Source organism: Pinus tabuliformis, chromosome 2_1 (assembly GCF_031772625.1).
Source record: "Pinus tabuliformis cultivar Carrire ecotype Pingquan chromosome 2_1, CPIR1, whole genome shotgun sequence".
Taxonomy (NCBI): domain Eukaryota; kingdom Viridiplantae; phylum Streptophyta; class Pinopsida; order Pinales; family Pinaceae; genus Pinus; species Pinus tabuliformis.
In genome coordinates, this window is record NC_142299.1 from 659,316,102 (window position 1) to 659,341,373 (window position 25,272).

General features: G+C 34.2%; 1 pseudogene; it reads right to left on the reverse strand.

Annotated features, from left to right (window-relative positions):
- Window positions 1-2,255: 2,255 nt before the first annotated feature.
- Window positions 2,256-2,633, reverse strand: LOC149202315 (amino acid transporter AVT6A pseudogene; annotated as a pseudogene).
- Between the last annotated feature and the right edge of the window lie 22,639 nt (window positions 2,634-25,272).

Sequence of the window (25,272 nt, forward strand, 5' to 3'; positions counted from 1 at the left end):
ACATCAATGAATGTGCCCCCACACAACGTAAAAGTTGAAGAATCAACCAAGAGGCAAGAAACGATACCAAGGTAAGTGAACAGATTAATTATGCTACTTTGTTATTTGAAGTTAGAATGTAGATGCTATTTGAATAGAATTTATAGAGTTTTAATACCTTTTTATTTATACACTCTATAGTAGTCCTTTTCTTCTTAGCTATCTGAATTTTGTTATTTATATTTTTATCAAGTTGAAGGTTGAGTTTAGATTGGGCTAGTTTCATGTCAGTTTCAGCTTTATGTTGGATGGAAGAATAATCTATTCAATTGTGTGATGTTGTCATTAAAAGTATCTAATGTTTGATCGAGTTTGGATGTTCCATAGGAAAGTTTCAATCCTCAACCCTTCACCAAGAAATTTAAACCTAGAGCTTGCTAATGATTAAACCCTACAAACAAACAAAAATAATTTTCACATTTAAATATGTCCTGTGCTTTAAATTCACATAAACATGGTGAAGTTTTCCTTCTATTTGTATATTTTTCAACATCACTTGATAGTCACATAATGTTAGGGAAAATAGAAAACCATTAATCAGCATTTGTAAAGTCAATCTGCAATAAAAGAATAGGGTGGTTCCATGAAGATAATGAATGAGGGAACTAAACAATTGTCTAGACAAGTCAGTGCAACTTGACAAAATGACTCTCCCTGCCCTTGAATGTGGTAGAAGATTGTATATTTTTCAACATCACCTGATAATCACATGATGTTATGGAAAATAGAATACCATTAATCAACATTTGTAAAAGTCAAAGCCTGCAATAAAAGAATAGGGTGATTCCACGAAAACAACGAATGAGGGAATGAAAAATTTGTCTAGACAATTGAATGCAGCTTGAAAAAATGACTTTCCTTGTCCTTGATTGTGGAAGAAGACACCATAATCAAATTCACCATGAAGTCACTGTCCTCTTCAAATAAACTTAAAAATGCCTATTATCTACCGAAACTGGTGATGTGGATGGATTACAGTACATGCATCACTTCAGAGTAACAATGTAGCAATCCTCATTTCATACTTCAAAAGATAACTGCTCTTTTTCATCTCTTTCAGTGTCATGCCACAAGATTAATCTTGTGAATAAACATCTCTATATAACATGAGAGGATTAATCTTCTGAACAATAAACATCTCTGTATAATACAAGATATCACATAGTAAATTAGAAAGGGTTTGCTTTATCTACCTTCCTTAAACTGTCTTTGATTGAATCTACTGAACCTCCCCAAAGTTCAATATGATCTTCAGCTTGTGAAGCCTGCAATTTATGGGTAAAACCAGCAATATACTAAATTACAAAGCCCAAGAAGCATGCTAGTAAAGAGTAGATTTGGAATTACAGGTAAATACTTCTCTGTCCCAGTTAGTCCTATACGTGATAAACATAAGAATTAGAGTCTGCAGCACTGTTCCTCCAATCATGCCACCCAAAAATACCTCTATACTCACTAGGGATGGGCATTGCTTGCGAGGTCAGAATCAATCCCATAGAATCACAATACAACCCAAACAATTCTACATAAAGAGCAAGCAGTTTGGGGATGGGATTCTTCAAAACATGAACAAGAAGGCCTAAATCCCAGCAGCTCGACTAGAATACATTTCTCTTTGCCTCCTAAAGTCGTAAATGAAGGTTTCCCAGCACCCTGTAATGACATAATTCTCTCACATACACAAAATCCAGTATCAGAATGCAGTTTAGGATATCAACTGGAACATTTTGGCAGTACGGAACATTCCCCAAAAAACTCTAATTTACTTGAATGAAAACAAGAGCACAAAATCCAGTTTGCCCAAATGAGAACAGACATAAATGGCCAACAATGGCTTGCAAGGTCAATAAAAACATGAAGCTAATATAACACTGGTGAAGGCCATAAGCTAATAAAGTCCCACCAGGTTTTAGATAACCAAATGCCATTCCATTGCTTATGAATGTGTGCCAGCCCAAGTAATACCAACTGGGGTCACGTGCACAATAGACAACCTTAACATAATAGATACCCAGATTCCTACTAGCTGCTAATTAGCCAAAGACATTCAAATTAAATGGTAATAATGGCTATAGATAATGTTAAATGTCGACGCGTTAACCATATCCTGATAAAAAGAAGTCATATCGAAAAACACCAACATAATTCCTTGAATTAGGGGAGGTAAATACCTATGATTATCATATAAACAATAAGAATGCCCAAATTGTTAATAATCACACAGATCTACAACAACATCTTACTAATTTCCCAAAGGCGTCTCCCATGATGCCGCCATAGGAAGCCGCTGCCCTGGCTCTGCAAAACCTTAAGAGAATATCAATTGAAGCATCCGTCAAGAAGCAAACGAAGATAATGAGGAGACTGCCGAGGATCAATCCCAAGACCTTCATAGTAGCAGGCAGAGCCATTATCTCCGCTCCCACCACCGTAGTGGACAGATTGAACACCGCGCCAGAGAAGGAGGCGCCATTGAATCCTTCATGCACACCATCTTCGCCATCCTGGTGCTTCTCGGGCAGCAGGGGACTAGTTTCACTCACCAAAGGCTTCTGCTTCCGGGATCTCCTCTCTGGCGAGGCCACAATCGTCATTGTTTAGACAAAACCAGGGCCCAAAATATTCGCGTGTAATTGAATTTTTGAGATGGAGAGGGAAAATGTCTAGACTGGTTAGAGGGAAGAATTTGAGATGTTCCAGCAATTTTTGCAAGAGGAATTTGTCAAATAGATGGCATGCAACTTCTATTGACAAATTCGATGGTGCAGGGTTATGCAACCCTGCCACTGCTATTTATTTCCAATGCAGAGCCCGGGAGTGAGTTTTCCGCCTTGTTCTGGTGACCTGGTGAGCGGGAGTGAGTTTTCCACCTTGTTCTGGTGACCTAGTGAGCGGGAGTGAGTTTTTCGCCTTGTTTTGGTGACCTGGTGAGCTGCAGGGGAGTGTCGGGTCGAATTGGTTAGGGAGCAACTTGCAGTTATTTTCGAATTCAAATGGGAAGGTGCATTAACTCCTTGGCAGCAAGACGACGATGAAAATCGGAATTCTTGTCAGACGTCAACTTTAATGCAGAGGGTGGCAGAGCTGGGTGGAGCTAGTGGAGGGTGGCGGAGGGCGAAGGAATTGCCGGCGAAATACGTAGGTCACGTAGACTCTACACTGTGTTTTTCTAAGTGCCACCACCAAGCAACAAGAATGACATCGATCAGACATAAAGAATAGGGCTCTTTTAAAATAAGAGACAACATAGATTACATGATGTCTTTGTCAACTGCAAAGCAAGGGACAATATTAAGTTTCACAACATTGAGATCTTCAAGACCAAAATATGATGATAGCCTTTAAATTTTCAACTCTAAATTTCCAAAGAAGGTTTAACCTTTTACATAATGATCAAGCAATGAAATACATGGGGCTTTTACATAACCAAATGAAATCATTAAGATCAGGTAATGAAATACATGGGGTTCGGCAACTTGAAGGTCCTAATCTCCTTGGTACTAGTGGTAATGCTTCTGAGGACAAGGGCAGTGCTTTGACAATAGCTCATATACAAAGGTTTTGAAGCTTCTATATCTTAAATGGCTAAACAAGATAGCTTCTATATCTTAAATGGCTAAACAAGATTTGTTAGACCTGTGGATTTTAATATATGAAACCATTTATACTTATGTTACCTGACTAATTGGCTCTCTTATGCAGCAATGTTCTTGGATCATATGCCCATTTCATATGGAATGTCTACTAAGTGGTTCCAGTTAATGGGGCATTGATTTCAGTGTTCAATATATTTTTATTCTTTATCAAAGTATTTTTTTGCTCTATTTGCTTTTGTCAATTTATGCCTTACGGCGTTTCCTTTGCAACATCTGGTGCAAATGCTAGTAATATTAATATTAATATTAGGGTTAATAATGTGTTTTTGTATGGTATTAATAATAATTTGGCCCATGGTATTTTTTATCTAGGTTGGATCTAGGAGTTTAGATGTTGATTTCTAATCCTATTTGATATATTTTTATTTATTTACCATACCTCTTTATATCTCTTTTATATTTATTTATTTACCATACCTCTTTTATAAATATGGTATTTGGCCCATGGTATTAAAATGGTATTTGGCCCATATGCTTCACTTAAATAAAACCTCTTCTTTGAGTTTTCGTAAATATAAAGAGGTTTATGGAGTAAATATAAAAATATATTTTACTTATTTACCATACCTCTAGAGTAAGTATAAACAAAGGTTTTATTTATTTACCAAACCTCCAATTTATTTATATTTTTATTTATTTACCATACCTCCAATTTATTTATATTTTTATTTATTTACCATACCTCTTTTTGGAGTGCTGGTAAACCTTTATATTTTAAATTTATATTGTGTTTATACATAATAGCTCTGACATTAGATTAAAAATGTGAAATGTGAAATGTTACAGGTTAAATGTTTATGTTTACATTTGCGTTTACATGTTTATGTGAGATCTACCCCTATATTGTGTTGTAGAGCACCTCTCCCCACAATCACCCCCAAAACATACGCACTCTTTCTCCATATCTATATATCTTTCCCTCCCTCTTCCTCTCCCTCTCTCTTCCCCTTCACTCCTCTCTCCCTTGTCTATCTCTCTTCCCTCCTACTCTCCTCTCTCCCTCTTTATCTCCCTTATCTCTTTCTCTCTCTCTCTCTCTCTCTCTCTCTCTCTCTCTCTCCACCTTTCTCTCTATGTATTTCTTCTTACCTCCCTCTCTCACGTTCTCTCTCTCTCTTCCTTCGTCTCTCTCCCTTTCTCTCTCACCTCCCTCTATCTCTCTCCCCCTCTCTCTCTCTTCACCCTCCAACTCGTCACTATCTCCCTTCCTCTCTCCTTCTCTTCCTGCTTCCTTCCATCTCTCCTCCTTTCCTTCTCTTCCCCCTTCCTTCCATCTCTTCTTCTTTGTCTCTCTATCACAGTCTCTCTCCATCTCTCCCTTGTCACTCACTCTATCTCTCCACCTCTATCATTTTATGTCCTTGTTCTTCCCTCCATATATATCTAAAGTTAATATATATCATGATATATTAATATATATTATAACATAGCAAATTGAATATCATATTAAATTTAATATTGTATCAATCCAAAATTATTAAATTTAATAATATTAATATTAGATTTAATAATGTTTTTTATGGCATGATAACAAAAATTATAATAAAACTACATCAAATTAATATTTTCAAATATTAAAATTTTGATGTGAAAATATTTATGTCTTTAAAGACTTGGATATATCCATAGGATATGATTTTTCCCTTTAAAGATACATTTTACAAATATTTAATCAAAAGAAATATTAAAATATTTTGGAGCAAGATTTTGGATTCTTTGTGTTGAATTAACCTTTTTCTTTTGATTTAAGAGATGATAAGATGCTATTAGCTTTAGTAAATCTCAATACAAATGTTTAATATTTTACCTAATTTGGAATTTTAATGTGGTAATTTTTTTTGTTAAAGGTAAATTTATGATCTATTCAAATTCACATATATGATAAAGGAACTATTAAATGCATGAGATCATTTATTATCCATTCAAATTATATGTAATATACATAGTTATATTTTAATAAATAATTTTAGTCCATAAATAAGATTAAAACATTATATATAATTTAAGATTCAAGCTAATGTTTTGGTCGACATTAGTAAAAAATATTTTTATTATTTTTTTGAAAACATGACATACTTAGAGATTGGGCTCAAGTTAATATTGTAAATTTAACCATGTTTTATGAAATGTAATATATGTGTACATATTTTGATTAAGTAGGTAAGGTTCAATTCATAAGGGTCAAAACAAATCAAGTGATAAGGTTCAATTCACAAGGGTCAAAACAAATCAAGTCATAAGGTTCAGTTACTTGTGTTGAATTTTGGGGTTGAGAATGAACCCATGGTTAAGTTTTGGAGATTTGAATGGTATTCCTAACCAGCTTTTTAAATCCTAGCGCGGATAATATTTTATGAATTCCAAAGGTATACGCACGTTTTATAATTTTTCTGAGCTTGATATTGATGCTAAAATCAAAGAAATACGCACGTTTTATAATTTTCCTGAGCTTGAAATTGATGCTAAATTCAAAGGAATACGCACGTTTTATAATTTTCCTGAGCTTGAAATTGATGTTACTTTTAACTGTGAAATATATATATATGAAAGCAATGACTTTGGAAGATGTGAATGTAGATTAACGCCATGCGTGCCTGCATCTGTCAACTAAAAAGAAGGGATGTCATATCATATGGAAGGCTTTGTAATCGTGCAGTTTAATCATTTTCATCAAGAGCATGATTTAGTTTAATTTTTAAATGGAGGTTTAAAAAATAATTTTTTTAATCTACGAATGCCTATATAGGTTATTTCCTTAGTCTTGAATCTGTGATCTTTTAGGAGGAAACACATGCTCTTAATGTAATGTAAGAAAATGTGTCAAAATATATATATAAGATTTCATATGTTTTAATTAATAGTCAAATTAAAACATACATAAATATAATATGTAAAATACAAACAAAAGTCAAATAATTTCAGCACAGAATGATTTATTTAAGTCATCTTAATTTATAAAAAGAAAATTTAACAAACAAAAATTAAAAAATTGGATAAATATAAATTACAAAACCATGAGTTCTAACAAAACCATTGGAAAAAATTAATAGATTAAATAAATATAAAGTACATATTCAAATCCAGCCACTAAAAATGAATGGTTTAGTAAATTATAGGCTCAAGTGATATTTATATATAATATATAATTTAATAGAAATTAAAATCACAATTTAATAATATTTTTAAAATAAATTACAATTAATAATAATAAAATAAAATAAAAAATAACTAATATTAATGTAGGTAGTTAAATTTGAACATCAAAATTTAATATAGTAATAAATTTATTATACAAATAATTAATATAAACTATAACTATATATTAATGATTTAATAAATGCAAATATATGTAGATGGAAAACTCATTAAACACTTTAACAATAACTATAGTAAATAATATAAATGAAAATGTTCATTTATAGCTAAAATTAAAAAATTATCAGTAAATAAATCAAGAGCTCAATGGTTTTTTTAGGTGCAATCCATTTCTGCATTCAAAAAGATATAATTTCACGTGAGAATGATTTATCTGGATCATCTTAATTTTTAAAAAGAAAATTTAACAAACAAAAATTAATAAATTGGATAAATATAAATTATAAAACCATGGGCTCTAACAAAACCATCAGTAAAAACTAATAAATTAAATAATATAAAGTACACAATCAAATTCAGCCACTAAAAATAAATGGTTTAGTAAGTTATAGACTCAAGTGATATTTATATATAATATTTAATTTAATAGAAATTAAAAATCATAATTTAATAATATTTTTAAAATCAATTAATATTAATAAAAAATAACTAATATTAATGTAGGGTAGTTGAATTTGACCATCAAAATTTAATGTAGTAATCAATTTATTAAACAAATTATATGTGTTGTCCATTAAAATAATAAATATAAAATATAACTATATATATTCACGATTTAATAAATGCAAATATAAAGACAATAATTATAGTAAATAATGTATATGAAAATGTCCATTTATAACTAACATTCAAAAATTATTAATAAATAAATCCAAGTGCTCAAGGGTTTCTTAAGGTGGAGAATCCATTTATGTCTTCAAAAATATATAATTTTACCTAAGAATGATTTATCTTAATCATCTTAATTTATATAAAATAAATAAATTATAAATTAGATAAATATAAATTACAAAACCATGGGAAAAAACTAATATATTAAATAAATATAAAGTACACAATCAAGTCCAACCACTAAAAATAAATGGTTTACTAAGTTATAAACTCAAGTGATATTTATATTTAATATTTAATTTAATAAAAAATAAAAATAAAAATTAAATAATATTTTTAAAAGGCCTAGTCTCACAGATATTTTTAAAAACTTTAGTTTAAATTGTTTACTCTACATAGTTTGAGTGCCCCCAAGGTTTTTCAAGTGCTGAATCCATTTATGTATTCAAAAACATATTTTAAACAACCAAAAATTATGAAATTGTATTATCGGATTTGGTGAATTTAGGTAAAACCATTTTAAAATCAATAATGATTAATAAAAAATTACTCATATTTATGTAGGGTAGTTGAATTTGACCATTAAAATTTAACATAGTAATAAATTTATTATACAAATTATGAGTGTGGTCCATTAAAATAATTAATATAAAATATAACCATGAATACTAATGATTTAATATATGCAAATATTTGTGGATGAAAGACCCATTAAACAATTAACAATAATTATAGTAACTAATATATATGAAAATGTCTATTTGCTTAGTCTGCTTGGGGTAGCTCAATTGGCAATGGTCGTGGAGATGCATTGAAAAGTATATTTTAAACAACAAGAAATCACAATCTTACTAAGAATTATTCTAGCCAGAAAATCATTTCGTCTATTATTTAGCCTACACCAAATTAAGTTTAAGACAATAACTAATTTTTATTAATTAACAAGTTTAAATTTCAACAATTATAAATTAATAATTTAAAGAAATAATAAATGCATATTTCAAAAAAAAAAAATCAAAATTTTCAACATAAATTAATATTAATATATTATAATTTATATTAATTTATAAAAATAATATTTAACAAACAAAACACTAATACTTAATACTTAAATATATTTGAGACATGAAATGAAAACTATAAATTATATTATTTTTAAAACAAGCCTAGATCCATCTTAACTCGAGATCTGCAAGAACGGAGAGGGATCAAATCTCTTGAGATATAAACATTTTTTTTAAGTGAAAAGAGATTTGATCCCTCTCTGCACTTAGTAGATCCAAAGTTAAGATGAGTCTAGATTGGTTTATAATATACAATGTACTCATGTATAACAAATTATTATTAAGATTTTGTGAGATATAGATTTTTGGGACATTTTTTATTTCTAGCAAATAATGTCCACCCTCAACATCTCAAAATAATATTTAAATCAATAATCTTAAAACAAAACTCTACCTAAACTAATTAATCAACACCTTATATAACAATAAAAAAAAAATTATTTAGATTTAACATAAATTCATATTTTTAATATAAAATTAATTAATTAAAAAAATAATATAATTCTAAAAGCAATATATTAGTTTAACATTGGCTCAGACAGACTTGGGAGATGATAACAAAAACGAAAAATCTCAGATCTCGACTATCTTTGCTAACGAGACATATGTTAACCAACGACAACCTATCATATTCTCAGGCAGTGAGAGATAGCTCTAATTGTATTTTAATTGTTTGTCCATGTAAAACTGAATCTACTTGAAGTGTGAGAAATGTTGTCACGCCAACCCGGGTTGAAAAGGGTTATGTTGAGGCGTATGGTTTGATAAAGAATGAAGAGAAATTGTGGAGGGGAGATTTGTTTTTTTAAATATTACGAATTAATTAAATAAGATTAGATTGGAGACATCAACAATAAATCATTGCAATGAAATTGAATTAAATTGGATTAACTGAAACTGAACTAGAACACTTACTTGGATTAACTGAAACCTAGCAGGTGGTTGGAATTAGATTTTCCAACACTCCCTCTTAATTTCAACCACAAAAAAGTTTAAACTAAAATATCTGTTGGTCTATGTCTCAGCTAAGGTTGCAATTTAAAAATGTGATATCATTTGGATTTCCTTTTCTTTTTCTTTTCTTTCAGATCCTATAAGCTCTAAATTGTTTCAACTTTTTCTTTTTGTTGTATCCTTCAAACCTCAGTTTCATCATTTGCTGGTGGAGGTCTTTCATTGTTCCAAGTTGTTTAAGCATGTCTTGGGCTTCTTCAAAATTCAACTTGTATTTGGACTAGTGCCACATGTCATCTTCTATAGTGTTCTTTCAATTATCAATTTTTGGTTGCAACATAAGTTCATAATACAATTCCATCTCTTCAGGACTCCAATACCTGAAAATTTCATTAATCTTTTCATCATCCAAGTTGTCTTCAAGGTTCATTGATACAACCTCTAAGTAGACCTCATCTAAACATGGTGTTACAATCCATGCTTGAAGGAAATTTAATTCTTATTCATAATCATCATGTTTACCTGCACATTGGAAATCAATGGTAAGTGCAAAAATATCTATAGAACCACATTGGTTTTGTTCCTTCTTCTCTACCATGAGAGCTTTCTTATGTTGTGCTTCCTTCTCTGCCTATTCCTTTGTCTCTGCCTCTGTTTTCTCTGTGGGCTTCCTTCTTTTCCTCTGCCTCTACCTTTGTTTATTTCTTTGTCTTTGTCTCTTCCACTTCTTTACTAACTGGTGTTGTTGCAAACAGGTTGTTTACCACTTGGTTTTCAGACTAACATCATGTTGATATGATGTTTTTGTTGCATCATCTGCAACCATTCATCTTTAACCAGCAATTCTTTATCAAAGTTTACATCAGCAATATTAATTGTTGGATTCACCATAGCAGTGACTGCACCAATAGAAGCTTCACTATCAATAGCAAGCTCTGTTGTTGGATTCACCAAATTTTCATCAACAAACTCTATTGTTGGATTCACCAAATTGTCATCAACAATCTCTATTGTTGGATTCAACAAATTGTCATCAGCAAGCTCTATTGTTGGATTCATCAAATTGTTATTTGCCACCAAATGACTCCCCCTTACACCAAAACTCTTTTTTCATTTCCAAATCTTTCAAAAAAAATTCAAACGTCTCTTGTTGTTTCTTTAACTTTCTTAGCCTCTTCATTCTTCCCATTTATTATGGCTCAACAAACAAATTGAATTGCAAACATAGCAGCTTATTTATTGTGAGCGTCTAACTCTAATAACATCTCTAACCTTAATGGTTGTAGCTATGACTCACAATGACAACATGCAACATCAATCCCTCAAGAACCCAAAACAAATTCACCTTTACCACTCAAAGACCCCTAAATAAATTTGATCATGCAAATTTGTATTATAATCTAAGAGACACAAATTTATGCATGCATAATATATCATATGCAATTTTTAATATTCACCCCTCATAGAATACACCTTTAATTGGAGCCACTCTGGTAAAAACGAAATCCAGTTTTCCTAAAAAAAAAAAAAACAAAAAATTTTGAATTTTTTTAAACAAATTTAAAGAACTTCCAATTCAATTTGAAGTCCTTTGTTAAAAGCCAAGTGTTCCTTTCCTAAAAAAAATGAAATTTGATGTGGTGTGTGCTCCTAATCGGCTTTTTGAATTCTGGTCCCGTCTGCTCCCAATCGGATTTAGTGCCTCATGTTCCCAAAACTTGAAGCGTAACGTGGAGCCTTCCTTTTACCCTCGTACAAATGTCTTTGATAAAATGGGTTCGGTCACTTTTTTAAAATTCTGCTGTGTCGTTTGCATACCTCGCCATGGGGGTTCTCTGCGCAATTTTGCGCACTTGGTCAACCCACAGACTCCTACGATTTCATAAATTGATGCACTAAACTCTTTTTATAGGACCAGCGTCTCATCCACGAACTCTGATGACATTTGCTGTAAGAAAATGAAATGCTAATTTCCTTGGAGTCTTATGCAACCTGGTCTCTTTTCTACTCCTCTCATAGAATCTCACCCAGATCAAGCTCTTATATCATAACAAAAAATGAGAGAAATCGTGGAGAGAGATTTATTTTTCTCAATATTATGAATCAGTTAAATAAGATTATATTGGAGAAATCAACAATAAATCACTGAAGTGACACTGAATTAAAATGGACTAACTGATACTGAACTAAGACACTTGGATGGACATATGTGACACCTAATAAGTAGTTGAAATTAGATTCTCCAACATTCTGGACATATGTGACACCTAATAAGTAGTTGAAATTAGATTCTCCAACATTCTTGATAATATTTCTTTGTAACTTACACGATAATTAGAGTTAAAAAAACACACTTTCCGAGGCAGAAGGTTTTTTTTATATTTTTTTAAATAATAATTGGGAGATTTTTTTTTAAAATTAATTTTAAGTTATAGATTTTATAAAAAATGGAAACTTTCAAAACATCTAATATTTTTTCTTCCAAAAATAAAATAAAAATAAAAAAGAAAATATTACAATTTTATTGAAAATTATCTATTTAGTTATTCAAAATTGCAATATAATTAAACAATACAATCTCACTAAAAATCATAATCATGTCACAGTTTTGAAATGAAAGAAACCAAAAATTAACTCAATCTATAAAAATATTCATCAATCTCTCCAATAATTATATCACAATATTAAAGTAATAGAGACTAAAATTCTCTTGTAAGTCTTACGACCCCTCACTAATGTTCATTTCAATTGAAAACCTAGCAACAATCTAATATCAGCTATACTATAAGTATATTTCAATATATAGGATATTCCCTAACACAACTTCGATATTTTTCAATATTTTTCAGAACACATCTCCTAAGGAATACCTAGAAGCCTCAACCACATTGAAATTGCTTAATAACCTCAGGCCTAGGTTCAATACATATGGTGCAGGGTTTGAGAGCCAAGTACATAGAGCCCCAGTGCCAACACCCCTTCAATTTTTTTTGCACATCAATCTTTGAATGGAAAAAGATACCCATCCATCCTCTAGCCATGAGATGGAGGATTGATCCATACCTCAACATGTTATGGTTATCGTACAAAGAAGATTAATGAGGTAATATAATTCTGCTATATAATCATTTGTTTAAACTGGGCACTACCCCATCTATCACGACCCCACGATAGTGGCGACTTTAAGTCCACCATGGGCACAGTGTTGTACTGACCCACTCTTTCATTTCACCACTACAAAAGCCCTCAGAGTACGCCTTACCAACACTTAGTTTACCTTTCTATTCAACTGTTCTTCAATTATATAGCAGAATTATATTACCTCATTAATCTTCTTTGTACGATAACCATAACATGTAAACAATTACAATGTGATATCGTACAGTAGCAGAATTATATTACCTCATTAATCTTGTTTGTACGATAACCATAACATGTAAACAATTACAATGCGATATCGTACAGTAAATACAGTTATGATGTGAGGGGGTAACTCCCCAAAATAAGTTTTCCCCAACATTTATAAATATAATACAAATGTATTTTACAAGTTTTACAATGTTTGACAATTTCCTGGTTGCACCAGCAACTCGTACACAAAAGTCTGCTAAAAAATGTGTTGGTGTGCCTGCAATGTTAGGCTCATCGCGTAGCCTCATCCACACTAGCAAGGTGTGCCACCTCTTCACACGCTTCCTACTGAATGCGCAACACATTCCCGCACTGCCAGAGAAACCCCAAGTTAGACACTGCCGCAATCCAAAAGTTCCTCGTTCAAAAACTCACCTGCCTACCCACCTTGGGTGGACGCATGGCCTAGACCACATTGTTTTGCACGCATCATTGTTCTACACGTGGAACTATTCCGCCCGCCGGTCAACTGTCTGCACGTGCCCTGAAATTTCCAATTCATTCACCGCGCCCTTCACACTTCTATTCTTCTTCTGAACTTTGTGAATTGCTTAGTTGGTTCTTTGGTCGAGCTTCCCTTGCTCCAATATATACACCCTTTCTTGAACGCATAATCCAATCATCTTGCCCATTCAGCTCCACTCGATCCGACCTAAATGTTCACACATCCCAACCGACATGTTGTGAATGCCTCTTGGCCAACTTGACATGAAACGAGAAACGCCCTTCGACCATGAGCGCCCTTCCTAGTGCATGTTGCCTCTATGGTTGGTTGTCTTCCACATGTCACTACCTGGTCGCCATGTCGCTACAGTGTGTTCGTTCTCCACAAGTCGGGCGGGCACCCGTTGCCGCTATGCCCACACCCATCACACGTTCTTCGGTTAAATGCACCCGCTATGGGTGACTCGCCTTCGGTTGGTGTTGCATGCCCTGCCTTCGTGTGGGTGCATGTTCTCCCTAACTCGCCCTGCACAGTTCAGTTAAACGCGTCTGTCGCCTGCCTAGCTCCAATACTTTGGTTTTTTATTCTCCTCGTGCGTATGGGTGGTCAGAGGCGCTCGTTGGCTGTAGTTCCAACTCGAGGCCCTAACATCCTGCCCCATTTTAAAAATGCTGTCACCCTCAACAATACCATCCTGGTAAACTCCTTTACCATGTCCAAATGTCGCAAAGAGTCACCAGCTCAAACATCAAATGTCCATGTTGCCTAACTTCTTGCCTCCATTGCATGAACTTCCATCCAGGCTCATGACTCTCTATAGGTAAGACTCCTCAATCCACGGTCATGAGACACAACTTGTCGCAATCCTCCATACTGCCTCATCTCGTGGAAGGTTGCTCCCCCCAACTCAGGTACATGGTATTGCTACAACATATATCATGCCAACTTATCATTTATCATCATCATGCCAACTGCTTCTATGATACTCCAATTCAAATCCAACATATCTCAGTACATTGTCAACCCCCATGACTCGAACTAGTTGGATGGCCAATCCAACCATCATCCAAATCCATGAGAATTTACCTCCTCATGCTTTCGACGGTCGTTTCTCTAGCATTTTGTCGCATCTTCAACTCGATCAAGAACTCTTCCCATCAATCCAATGCTCAGTGTGTCATATCCAGGTCCATGAATAAACTCCATTTCAACTACGATATGTTGCCCATCAATGTTGTCAAAGGGGGCAAGTCTACACCTACCTCATCATCGTGTCCATGTGTTGCCCATGGTCATAGACCAACAACTTCCATGTCCAACAAAAATGGCTAAATCTCATCAACTCAACCCATGCGTAAGTGCTCCCACCAAGGCACCTCCATCGATGCAACTCTATCCAACTCAAAAGTGTCTCGCCTCTATCTTATTCATCAAGTCACTCCTCACGAACATATCCCATACTATGTCCAAGGTATGTGTCCCATACCACATCAAAGTCAAGTGTCAAACTAACCTTATCTCCTCAATGAACCAGATACTCCAAGACCACTAGAGTATGAAGTCTTCAACGGTTGCAACTCTCTCAAGTAATCATAAGCTCCCATGAATCATCCTCTTTCAACACTTCGATAGGCACACTTGTCTCGGTCACAAGTGTCATTGCAAGTTGCCTCTGCTCACGTCGTTGTATGAGCACTCTCATAGGCTACCCATGTCTTCCTCCAAAAATGACCATGGCCTTGTTGTTCAAATGTGCCCAACATACCCATCGGTTCATCTGCAAAATGTCCTCATGTCACATTGGCAAGTCCATCCTGCCCACATCCTTACCTTAACACTTCTCCTTGATGTCAATATACGACATCTCTACAAGTGCTCTTGCTTGATGCCTCTGCACGAAGTCTGCCATGCCCATCTTCTTTAACTCAATGCCCACGACATTGGTTGGCCAACTCATCCACTCTAGCAGACCCAGCACAACTTCAGTCATCACATCCTTGCTTTCGTTTAGGTTAGTGCCCTCGGTCGTCCTACACTCATATCGCATCACAGGTCCCTTCCTTCATCATTGTCTACCCCACTAAAATTTCACCCAAGACTTCTTCTTGGCCTCAATGAAACTGGAATGAAGATGTCCATCCAAATCATGTGTATCATATCACCTTCACTTCAGTTTGGTGTGCCCTCCCTTCATTCTGTCCATGAGTCATGTTGGGTACTTATCCAATTCTCCATTCGACTAAGCATGACTCACGTATCGCAAAGTTCATTACGTTCCACCCTTGTCATGGGCATCCACACCTTCTTCTCTAAGGTCACACACTGCCTAGACAAGTATTGCAACAACCAATGTCCCCTGTTACCCAACTGCACAAGGTATCATCGTAATCTCCCATCGAAATTTTGCCCATTGCATCGACAAACAAATACTTCCTTCACCCATTTCTACATATGGCCCATCTTCCAAAGATTCCAACAAAACATAAGTTACAACAATACTTACATTTCCATGAGGTCGCTCCATGTGAGTGCCTCCTTCCTTCAATGGCTGCATTGTGCACGAATATGGTTCAACTTGGGCAAGTACTAGTGCCCCAAGTTCCTCCTCTTCTGCTGGCACTTTAGCACCACATTCTTATTCACATATCACAACTTCCTCTTCAATGTAATCGACAATTTCGTCTTGCTCCACTGCCCAACCAAGTCGAAGAAGCTCTTGTTTAACTTCATCCTCCAAAACTTCAAGTTCAACCTGAATCCTTGGTTTCTCTTCTTTCATGCGTTCCAACCTATACAAGGTTTGCAAGAGTCTCCCATGGCACTCTAGCCAACTTTCCATCACTTTTTATTTCAACTCAACCCTTGACCAAGGTCTATGCCACTGCCAAACTATCACCTATGTCGCAATGTGACCAACTAGTCGTTCAACTCGACCCTGACTCCAATGTGCCTCTGTTGCTACCAAACTTGCCTTCAAATCAGCTTGTTCATATCTGAACCAAGCTCTGATACCATCTGTCACAACCCCACGCTAGTGTCAACTCTAATTCCACCCTCGGTGCAATGTGGCATTGACCAACTCTTTCGTTTCACCACTATTAAAGCTCTCAAACTATGCCTTACAAACAATTAGTTTATTTTTCTACTCAAGTGTTCTTCAATTATGCATCAGGATTATATTTACCTCATTAATTTTCTAAGTAACATGTAAACAATTACAATCCGATATTTTACAGTAAACACACAATAATGATGGGAGGGGGAAACTCCCAAAAACAAGTCTTCCCCAACTGTTATAAATATAATACAAGTGTATTTTACAAGTTTTACAATGTGTGACATCTGCAACACTTGCCTGCACTGCCAGAGAAACCCCAAGTTCGACACTGTCACAATCCAAAAGTTCCCCGTTCAGAAACTCGTCTATCTACCCGCCCTGGGAAGGCGCATGGCCCAGACCACATTGTTCTGCACGTGGAAGTTTTCTACACGCGGCATTGTTCTACATGCGGCATTGTTCTGCCCACGAAGCTCCAATCGATTCGACCTAAATGTTTGCACATCCTAGCCACACATGTTGTGAATGCCTCCTGTCCAAGTTGACATGAATCGGGTGGCACTCTTCACCCATGGGATTACCCTGCCAGTTGCATATTGCCTCCATGGTTGGTCGCCTTCCACAAGTCGCTACCCAGTCGCTATTCCACTGCAACTGATGAGTTCTCCACAAGTCGGGAGGGCACCTGCCACTATGCCCACTCCTGTCACACATTCTTCGGTTAAAAGCGCCCATTATGGGTGACTTACCTTCGGTTGGCATTGGTTACCCTGCCTTCATGCGGGCATGCACTCTCCCTAACTCACCCTCCACACATTTGGTTAAATGCACCTATCGCCCACCTTGGTCCAACACTTTGGTATTTTTACCCTCCTGATGCGACTCATTGGTCATAGTGTCAACTCTAGGCCCTAAAACCCTCTATGACACTCTAAATTAAAGTGTCTAGAAACAGTGAAAGTAGTGTGCTCTCTCTGTGTCACATCCCTTAATGGAAGTGCATAGCCCTGCCATTGGAGTGATTTCAAGATTCCTCTACAAAGGTCTTAGTGAATGTCATTGTTGGGAACTCTTTGTAAGGGAGTATAAACACTTGTGTATTTTTGTTTAAACGATGTTTTCTTTGCAGACCTTACCAAACGTCATTTTGCAAAACTAGTAATGGATAGCGTTGTTTAACCATTATAATTTTTGGATTTTTTAGTCAAAATTCAGTGAAATAATTTTTGGCAATATTATCTATTTTATTATTTGAAATTCTTTAACTCCTAAAAATCTCTTAAACTTACATAATTCTCAAAAATCAAACTTATGATCCCAACAATTTTTTTCCAAATTCTAGTGAAATAATTTTTGGCGATATTATCTATTTTATTATTTGAAATTCTTTAACTCCTAAAAATCTCTTAAACTTACATAATTCTCAAAAATCAAACTTATGATCCCAACAATTTTTTTCCAAATTCTATGACAATCTAATGGTTAGACTACGACGTAATGGATTAGAAATTAGATTTCCTTAAAGGTGAGAAGCCTCCCTATTGTCAATAGCGAATTATGGTATTGTGCTCAATGAAGTATCGATATTTATTGAAAAATGTCTTAATAAATAAATTTGACTTAACCTAGTGGAGCCCAAAGACTTCTAGGCATTGAATAAGTTCATTTAGAGAAATTTGCACCAAAATTGATTTAGAGAAACGGTTCACGAAGGCCATGAAAATCCAAAATTAGAGGCTAAAAATGGACTTTACGCTTGTTTAAGAGTTTTCGAGCTGACTTAGAAAATAGATTTCTGAGGTCGATCGAAAACTAGATAAGAGATACTGTGAAGAGTAAAAGAGTCATTATGTGAGAAATAAATATAAGTTTTGTTTGTTTTTATGTTGATTGTAAATTTAGATGACGAAAATCTGATGTTTGTTAATTGTTTTTTTTGTTTTTTTCTTAATATTATGGGTTGTTGTGATGAGTTTTTATTTATTAAATTTTTAAAATATTTAAAATTTTCAATTAAGTTATATTCAAATTGATTTTAGCTCAAGTGTTTTGGTGAAAAATTTGTTTTCCACACTAAGTAATTAATAGTGACATCAGATCTTAATAATCATTTCTGTCACATGAACAATTCCAATGTCCAAAGCCTTCATTCATATTTTGTTAAAAGTGAATCCACTGTAAGCTCTTAATCTGCTATGCCTCTTTCCATTATAATCTAAAATCCAAAAAGAAAATCAACTCAGCAAAGGAAAGTTGATCTGTCCATAGTCCAAATACATTTCATTCCAATTCAACTAAACTAGAAGCTTGCAGCACCAAAAACATTAATGGGAAATATCGGTCTATACTCCTTCACAAGATCAGTGGGTTTCTCCTAACTAACCCAGGTTCAACTGGAGCCTCTCAATTATCCCTTTCTCAATAGGTAGCTTGTGATAGAAGAATAACTATTGCAACAAGATATTGATGCTCAATTGTGGAGTTTGATGCATCTTACCAAGAAGGCTATTCAATCTAGAGCTTGGTAGGTACAAAAAGTGTATGGAAGCTCGTCATGAATGGATCACCCAAATGGGCTTTCCATTTTATAGACAACCATGGCAAAGATCTAGTTATATGTCAAAAAAGAAAGAGAAGTTGACCCCTCTGTTCATATCAGCTTTATGCTCTCACAGGCTCTATCATTAAGGGAATAAAAAGGGCAACATCGGGGATGATTCCTTGCATGGTTGGCTAGAAACAGTAACAATGGTGTTTTCCATGAGGAAGGAATTGTGTATTCTTTGGTCTACTTATTAGTTATGATTGAAATTGACTCTCAACCTCACTTCAATAATAGTGTGAAAGATGTGAATTTGATTCCCAACTGAAATGTTGTTTGAGATGATAGTTTTATAAGCGAATGGACCATGTACACCATGAATTAGATATGGAAGCTTGAATAACTATAGGTTAATTATCATGAAAAATAAAGATAAATGGAAGTTGTGTTATTTTTGTTGGAGAAGGCAAGTGATGATGGCAGAGTGGGTTGAATGAAGAGTTTGAAACTAGGAAGACATGATGATATTTCAGATAAAATAGTGAATTTTGTGCAGTTTGGTTCAAAATGATGATCACCATACTTCCAAGGGTTTATGGAACATATTTTGCTACTAGATATTAGAAACAGAATTGAAAGTAGCGATATTATTCTAAATGTTAAAGAAGGCCCAAACCTATACAAATGTGGTGTTCATTATGTTTTCCTATGTTAATAATTAGTAAATGAATGGAATATTCATTATTGTTTGTACCATAATGAATTATAATGTTCTAGTTGATGGCTTGCTTAGTGTACCTAAATTGAGCATTAGATAGCATGGTGTGTCTAAGCCAAACTAGATATCTTGCTTGTTGTGTTTGACTTGGTAGCTTACTTGGTGTGTTCGAGTAGATAGTTTTCTTAGTGTTTCTGAGATAAATAGTGGAATTTTTAATGTGTTTGAGATAAAAACCAAATGACCCTAGTTGTGATGCATCCAAGTTGGGATGATTGGTCTCTATGATGAAGAGTTGAGTGCAACTTAACTAGAGAATTTGAATGTGCATAGTCATGCCTAGGTGTATAATTCAAACTGGTTATTCAATCCTACTTCAGCATTAGGGTGGTTAAGGCATTCCCATAGGAGATAGTAGAGTTGAGTCCCTTAAATGACCATCTATTGTATTTCCATGGAGTAATAGTTTGTTAACCCATATAAGGATTTCCTTAACACTTCAAGGAGTGGGCCATGTGTCTATTGAATGCACTATGAGCAGGTAACATATTGGTTGTGGACTTAGGGTGATGTTATACATATAGGAGCATGTATACAAGTTTTTATGTGTTTGAATAAGGTAAGGCTCAAGGGACAACTGACAACCAAGAGTGGGTGCATTTGTGGCACTAATTATTTCTTACATGTAGGTAGAATTGGTTGCATATTCAAGGGGAGTTCATAAAGAAGTTTTATGAACCATATTCTTGAAGGAATTCCTGCTAGATTCATTGTTATAGTGGTTAGGTACCATTGTATTATGATGGATGGTTGTTCCTTTATATTGACTTTTACAAATTGGTATTATCTGCAAGAAGCAATTTGTAGCACCTCATCTTTTAGTCTCTCATTGACATTGTAATTGATTATGTTAATGATGCCTATATGGGAAAATAAATGTAGAAGGGTTAAAAGACGTAGAACAATTCCAATTATATTCTAATAATAGGTCATGAAGAGGTGGAGCCTTGATATGGACCATAAGAATCCATGAGAGGGGGGGAAGGTAGCACAAAAAGGGATTTATAGAATTTATTCTTGCCAATAGATTATTTGGTTAATCAAATACTCATAGGATCAATATTATTAACTTTTCTCAAGAAAATATCTAATGAGAAGGTGTTAATAGTAATTTCTTCCCTCATGTTAGGGTTGGATACACAATAGAGTGAGGACAAGAAACTCATATCCAAAACGAAAACAATCAAGCAAACAAAAGAAAATAATATTTAAGGGATGGTGCACATACCCAGAGAAATCATGGTTGGCATAAATATTTTCACTTTATCTCTGTATTTCGATTCTCACTTTGAAAACTTGCACACATAAAACCAACAAAGGATGGAAATTGGTATATCCAAAGAAAAATTGAATATTTAAAATGAAAGAGAAAAACAATTCAATGCACAATGATATACTAGATTAAATAAAAATAAAATCGAAGACAAGAAAATGATTTACTTATTATCAGATAAACAACAATAAAATAGTGTAGAATACAATTGTAAAAGATTGTCAACATTACATCAAAATATCCTCCAAATCCCTCCACCATGGGCCATTGAAAGTCTCTGCCAATAGCCTTCAGTTCAATGAGAGAGATAAGTGGATTACCTCAAGTTCAATAAGAAGATTATGAAACAAGGGTTTCCTTGATAGGGGAGTGCTTAGAAGCATAAGGAAAATGTAGTGTAAGATCAGAGGAATTTTTCCAACATAAGGTTGTTTGATCAATACATGAATTTACCTTTCTTCTATAATTGGCATGAATTTATATTCCCAACAATTTGTTGGGTTCATGTGACAAGTACGAGATATAGAAGGTGACTTTCAGTCCAACCTATGAAAGATTCATCCAAATGGGCATTCCATTGTATTGACATCCGTGATGGAGATGGATATTTTGTCAAAAAGGAAAGAGGAGATGATCCCTCTATTCAGATCAGGTTTATGCTTTCTCGAGCTCTATCATTAAGGGAATCAATAAGGCAGCATAAGATCTCTTACATGGTGGACGATTCCTTTCATGGTGGGCTAGAAACAATAATGAGGGTGTTTTCCATGAGGAAGGACCTGAGGATTCTTTGGTCAACTTACCAATTAAGGTCTGCGATAGTGGGATGAGTGGACCTGCATCTCAACCTCACCTTAATAATATATAATATCTCTAAAGCAAGAGTGTGGAAGATGTGATTTTGATTCCTAACTGATATGTTGTTTGAGATGATAGTTGGAGGACCATGTAAACCATGAATCGGATATGGAAACTAGTTGTTTGGGTGAATAATTATTGGTGAATTATCTTGACATATAAAGATACAATGAACTTGTGTTATTTTTGTTGGAGAAGCCAAGTGATGAGGGCAGAGTAGGGTTGAATTATGAGATTGAAACTAGGAAGACATGATAACATTTCAGATAAAATAGAGACTTTTTTAGGGGTTTGGTTCAAAATGATGATGGAGATACTTCCAAAGGGTTATGGAACATATTGTACTACTAGATAATAGAATATGAATTGAAAGTAGTGATATTATTCTAGATTCATTAATATTTATATCACAATGAATTCCAATGTTCAAGTTGATGGCTTGCTTAGTGCATCTAAATTGAGCATTACATAGCTTGGTGTGTCTGAAGTGAAATGGATAGATGTTTGATTTGGTAGCTTCCTTGTTCTGTTAGAGTATATAATTTTCTTAGCGTGTCTAATTTGAATAGAGGATATTTTAGTGTGTTTGAGATAAAAAAAAAAAAGAAGGGAAAGACCCAATTTGGGATGTTTGGTCTTTATTAAGAAGAGGTGAGTGCAACTTAACTATAAAATTCATATGTGCATAGTCATGCCTGGGTGCATAAGTCAAACTGGTTAATCAATCCTACTTGAGCATGAGGGTGGATGAGGAATTGCCAATAGGGAATAACTGAGTTGAATTCTTGAAATGACCATCCATTGTATTTCCAAGAAGCAATAGTTTGTTCTCCATTATAAGGATTTCCTTAACACTTTAAGGAGTGGGTCATGTGTCTATTGAATGCACTATGAGTAGTGAACATATTGGTCATGGAATCAGGGTGATGTTATATGTATATAAGCATGTATACAAGTTTTTCTATGTATTTGAATGAGGTAAGGCTCAAGGGACAAGTGCCAACCAAGAGTGGGTGCATTTGTTACACTTGAGATCTCTTAAATGTATATGGAATTAGTTACACATTCAAGGGGATTAGAAAAAGTTTTATGAACCATATTCCTAAGGACTTCATACTATATTGGTTTATTTTAGTGGTTAGGTACCATTGTATTTTTATGGATGGTTGTTCCTTTATATTGACTTTTACAATTTGGTAACACCCCATCTTTTAATCTCACACTCACATTGTAATTGTAATTGATTATGTTAATGATGCATGTATGGGAAAGTAAATATAAATGGGTTAATAGACATGGAAAATTTGTAATTATATTCTAATAATAACTGATAAAGAGGTGGAGTCTTGATAAGGACCATATGAAGCGATGAGAGGGAAGGAAGCTAGCACAAAAAGGTATTTATGGAAATTATTCTTTCCAATAAATTATTTGGTTGATCTGATACTCATTGGATCAATATTATTAATTTTCCTCAAGAAAATATCTAATAGGAAGGTGTTAATAGTAATTTCTTCCCTGTTTCTAGGGTTGGAGCCACAATAGAATTAGGACAAGAAACACAGATCCACAACCCAAACAATCAAGAAAACAAAAGAAGCTAGTATTTAAGGGATGGTGCACTTACCCAAATAAACGATGGTTGGCATATATCCTTTGACTTTATCTCTGTATTTCAATCCTCACAATGAAAAATTGCACACATACAACCAACAAAGGGTAGAAAATAAGATATCCAAAGCAAACTTGAATATTTAAAGTGAAATAAATCAAGAACTCAATGCAAAATGATATACTAGATTAAATAAAAATAAAATTGGAGACAAAAAATGACTTTCCTATTAGTAGATAAACAACAACACAATAGTGTACAATACAATTGTAATTAATTGTCGGCTTCACACAAAACTGTCCTCTGGGTCTCTCCACTATGGGCCATTGAATGTCTCCACCAATATTCTTCATTTCATTGAAAGAGATAAGCATATTAACTCAAGTTCAACAAGAAGATTATGAAATGAGGGTTTCCCAGCTAAGAGAGTGCTTAAATGCACAAGGAAAATGCAGACTATGATCAGGGGATTTTTTCCAACATAAGATTTCTTGATCAAGGCATGAATGTACCTTTCTTCTACCCTTTGCAGGAATTAATACTCTCAATAATTGGTTGGGTTCATTCAAGTACAGGCTATAGAAGGTGTCTTTCAATCCAACCTATAAATCATACCTAAAAATGCACAATTTTAAACTCTTTTGTTGCTTTTTCAAGGCATATGGGAGTTTATTTTTGAAAAACTCACAGACATACACATTTTCCTTTTGTGAGAGATGCACACATATATTTTGCATTAGAACAATGGTAGCATATGTGAACTCAAACCTTGTTTTTAAGGAATTCTTTAGGAAAATATTACGTATTGGGGAAAAGTAAAATGTTGTCAAAGGAAATATATATACATATCAATCAAGTGTTGGAAAAGATGCTAAAAAAATTTCCCCCTAATTTAGGAGGTTAGAAGGGTATCTGATGGTAGAAATGCATTATATATAATAAATATGATGTTGTTAAGTGTGCCCAAGAAGATTTGAGCATACAATGGAACAAAAGACACTTGCAATAGAAAACAAGGTAAGAAAAATAATCTCCAAGGCAAGCATATCCATGATCTAAGAGAGAATGGAATGGAAACCAGATCAATTATAGTGTGGATCCATGAATATGTATGTATAAAAAGTGACAAGCATGACCGTGAAGAGAACACACATCTGACCTATGTCAAATATATCATATCCACAAACAATACACAATGGATTTATGTCTCAATATATAAAACTATTGTATATATAGAGCAATGAAGTGAACAACTAAACCTACTATCAAATACCAAAGTCATTTGAAAAAGAGTGGTATTGTCCAATAGCTTTGGTTCCAACATAGAAGATGTTATTGTAGTGATAAGCAACATGAAAAATAGGATGTATTAATAGGAACTAAACCAGCTACAAAAATATGCTGACACAACCCAAGGTCTTCAAACCAACCTCTAAAGGTGAAAATCTACGCCATGTGAATAAAGGAGTTGGAGTCAAACATGGGAGAAATTGTTTGACTACCATTAATTGATGTACAACATTAATAAATATGAGACAAATCACCGATAATAATAATGGGCATCAAGGTACCTAGTACATTCTAACAAGTGTTAT